This window comes from Myotis davidii, unplaced genomic scaffold (genome assembly GCF_000327345.1).
Source record: "Myotis davidii unplaced genomic scaffold, ASM32734v1 scaffold848, whole genome shotgun sequence".
NCBI classification, from domain to species: domain Eukaryota; kingdom Metazoa; phylum Chordata; class Mammalia; order Chiroptera; family Vespertilionidae; genus Myotis; species Myotis davidii.
Window position 1 is genome coordinate 120,530 of NW_006298983.1, and position 4,328 is coordinate 124,857.

Here is a 4,328-nt window from a genome sequence, read left to right on the forward strand (position 1 = left end):
GGGGAGGAGGTGAGGGCGGAGGTTGGGGTGGGAACCGGGTAGAGGGGAGCTATGGGGGGAAAAAAGAGGAACAACTATAATAATCTGAACAATAAAGATTTAATTAAAAAATCAATCAATCAAACAATCAATAAGATATATTAAAAATAAAAGCTGTTGGTTGGACCTATTGGTGATATAATTTCTATTGAGACAGGAGACCAGTATCAGTTGGTATTCATTGTATTGGTGCATTAAAAAATTTTAACTTATTGTAGCAAAAAATTTATTGACAAATTCATTTGTATCTTGTTGCTGATTATTTATTGAGTAATTCATTTATTTTGTTTTTATTGCTTTGTAGACAAATTTGAATAAATGAAAGCATTTTTCTCTCACCTCCCTGAGGAGGGCTGGCAGGATTTTGAGTTCCCTAGGGCAGAGCTGAGATTTTTGTATTTAACTAAATCGTAGTTCTGTGGCATTGTAAGCAAAAAGGCAGAAGTTACCAGAGTGGAAAGTACTTTCTTCAAGTAGGAGCTAAGAAAAAGGGATTTTTTTCTTATGGAAAGGGTGAAGAGGGTCTGTGAGAAAGGTGTAGACACTCTGAAAGGGCAGCATTTGGATGCTGAATGACTGAACATAAGAACCGGGTGAAGGATGCCTGTACCCACACTTAGAATAGACCGATAGAACTATCCACATTAATAGACTTCATAAGTGAGAATCTCAGCAGTGACCATGATGGAACAAAGGCTCTTCAACACATGACAGATTTTTTTTTTCTTGTCACTTATTCAAGTACAGACACCAGGTCAATTTAATTTGATTTTGAAAAAAATTTAGAAAAATAAGGCAATATTTTTGGCACCAGAGTTGCAGAGGAAATTTCATACTAGCCACACAGGAGTTTATCTAGGTGTTTCAACTTTTCCTTACTAAGCAGTCCAGGTGGAAAGGACTGGGGAAATTGTTTAAACTGGCCTAGAAGTCTACTGCAAAAACTAATGAAATGTAGACATGAAATGCTGAAGCACCAGGAAAGATGTAAAAAATGTATATAAGACAGTGATGATGAACCTTTTGAGCTCGGCGTGTCAGCATTTTGAAAAACCCTAACTTAACTCTGGTGCCATGTCACATATAGAAATTTTCTGATATTTGCAACCATAGTAAAACAAAGACTTATATTTTTGATATTTATTTTATATATTTAAATGCCGTTTAACAAAAAAAAAAAAAATCAACCAAAAAAATGAGTTACCCACAGGGGAAGAAAAGACAGCCATGTGTCATAGGTTCGCCATCATTGATATAAGATGTAGTCAATGGCATAAAGGTATAAAGGTAGGAAATGTGAAGAATGTTCCAAGAGCAATTGGTGAGCCATTATGTGTTTTAGGGTAAATGAGGCAGGAGTGAAAGAAAAAAAATGAAAATTGGGTTGAGATTACAGTTATGAACACTTTATCTGTGAAGCTCCTGATTTCACCTTCAATTTTGAATGATAGCCTTGCTGGGTATAGTATTATTGTATTCAGTCCTTTGTTTTGCATCACTTTATATATTTCATTCCATTCCTTTCTGGCCTAATGTGTTTCTGTTGAGAAATCAGTGGATAGTCTAATGGGAGATCCCCTGTGGGTAACTTTCTGTCTCTCTCTGGCAGCCTTTAAGATTCTTACTTTGTCATTGATGTTTGCCAATTTAATTATGATGTGTCTTGATGTGGGTCTTTTTGGATTCATCTTGTTTGGGACTCTATGTGCTTCTTGGACTTGTGTGGCTTTTTTCTTTCCAACATCAGGGAAGATTTCTGTCATTATTTCTTCAAACAGGTTTTCTATCCCTTGCTTAGTTTCCTCCCCTTCTTGCACCCCTATTATGTAGATGTTGTTTCATTTCATGTTGTCCCAGAGCTCCCTTAGGCTCTCCTGCTTTTTAAGTTTTTTTTTTTTTCCAGTTGCTGCTCTGCTTGGGTGTTTTTCTACCTTGTCTTCTAACTCGCTGATGTGATCCTCAGCTTCGTCTAGTGTACTGTTGAAGCCTTCCATTGTGTTATTTATTGCAGCTATGTCATTCTTCATTTCCTCTTGATTTTTTTTCATGTTGATGACATTCTCATTCAGTTTTTTATAATTCTCATTGAGTTGTGTGTATTTGTCATCCAGAGGTTTGAGCATCCTTATAACCATTACTCTGAATTCTTTCTCTGACAAGTTACTTGTCTTCATTTAATTCCTTTTCTGGTAATGCCTCTTTTTCTTTCCTTTGGGGATTGGTTTTTTTGTTTGTTTGTTTTGGTTTGGTTTCTTTGTAACTTTTTTTGTAACGTTTTGTTTCTATGTCTTAAATCCAACTGCTTTGCTACCCTGGTTCTTTTGGGGGGTGGTCCTATGTAGATGGTGATTTTTGGGACCCAGTCGTGCAGTCTCTCAGATCTCCTGAGCTTGGTAATCTAGTGGAGCCCCCTACTTGAGCTATTTGGGTTCTGTTGATGTAGTTGGGTCTGGAATGTTAGTGTCTCATTTGTGGATAAAATTTCACCATGGATTGTCTGGCAATGTGACTCACCCCCAGCCTTGTTGTGCATGCTGTTGTGGATTTGATCATGGTTCCGGCTCTTGTGGAAAGGGTTGCCTGAGGTCTCTCTGGTATGTGCTCACTATAAGATACCAGAGTTCACGGCCTGGGAGGAATGGGTCTTGGGCCTTGAGGCTCAGGAACTATGACTGTGGCCAGTGTTGTGAGACTCTTGCTGAGGTAGTGTCACTCTACAACTCACTATTAGAGTCCTGGAGCCGGTGATGGTGGGAGGCATCTGTCCCATAGTCTGCGGTTGAGGCAGTGGGACTCTGGACAGAGTGCTGTCCCTCTGTGGATCATGAGGGGGTCCAGAAGCCAGCAGCTGGGGATATGGGAATCTCAGAGTGTGTGGCTGAAACAGCATGACCTTGCCCAGGGAGGCGAGTCCTCAGTAACTCACCAAGGTGTCCAGGAACAGGCAGCCAGAAGGGGGGATGCCATGGCTACTGCTGAGGGAGCTACGCGCCCGTGGCTGAAGAGGCACGTGCCCAGTGGCAGCTCACAGAGGGGCCCAGGAGCCGTCTGCTGGGGCTGTGGGCTCACAGGGCCCACATGCTGGAGCAGTGCCACTGTGGTGTCTAGAAGCCTACCAATAGGAAGGGGGAAGCCCCAGTTTCTGCTTTGGGAGCTGTGCATCCTTGGTTGGGTATACTCACTCCTTACAGCGGCTCACAGAGGCACCCATGAAATGCCTGCCGGAACATATGGCTCGGGGCCTCATGCGCTGGATTGGCATGACTGCGGTGTCTGGAGGTCAGCAGCTGGAGAGGGGGAAGTCTCAGTTTCTTTGTGGTAGCCATGCACCCTTGGAGGTGGACATCCTGGGGGCTGAGGTGAGGCAGCACAACTTGGGCTGGTGTGGCTGCAGGGTCCCAGGCAATGTCCAAGCCAGTCTGGGTGGTGGTGATGACGGGTTCCTAGAGGAGGCCACTCTCCCCTTCAAGATAGCGTGGGCTCTGTTCCCAAGTCCCGCAGCCCAGGGAGTACCCACAGTGGTGGCAGGGGCTCCCTATCCAGGAGAGCCTGGTTTTCCAGCCCCTGATACTCCTGCAGAATCTAACTGTCCTTCACTCACACACACACCACACACATCCACATACACCCCTTACTCACTCATACTCTCTCCCTCACCTTTATCCTGCCAGATGCCATCTTCAGATCCTACAGTAATGAAACTAAATGCTAGATTGAAAAACTGAGCTTTGTATACATTAACTGTTTCCAAACATGTAATAATCTTAATGTCTTCCTCTTTGTAGAATGGATTCAAATCATCCCAAAGCCATGTGAGCAATTAAAAATTGTATGAAACACATGAAACATGTAAAGTACAGGGTTAGGTCCTGGGGCAGGGAGTTGTAGGGGAAGGAATTCAGAAATGAGTAAGCTCCTCCTAGATCCACAATGTAGAGGGCAAGACAGAATACAAACAACTTGCTATTTGAACTTATTCATTCAAATATCAGATTACTGTTTACCATTGCACTCATGCAAGATCCCAAATTTGTATGTATGCCATCTTGCTGATCATGAAAATAGACCACAGAACAGGTGCAGCTTCTGATTTCTACTAATCCAGCTAAAGTCATCTTCAAAGAGAAAATGTGGGAACTGTGTAATAAGAGAGAGGAGGAGAACTAAGGATAAGGTTTACTTATCTGTCAGACGAAAGGCACATGCTCCTAGCCCTATCATCTCTATGAGAAAGGCTGACCCTGGGATCAGCATTTACCTGAAGCTATGGGGTTGTATCTCTGGCATTC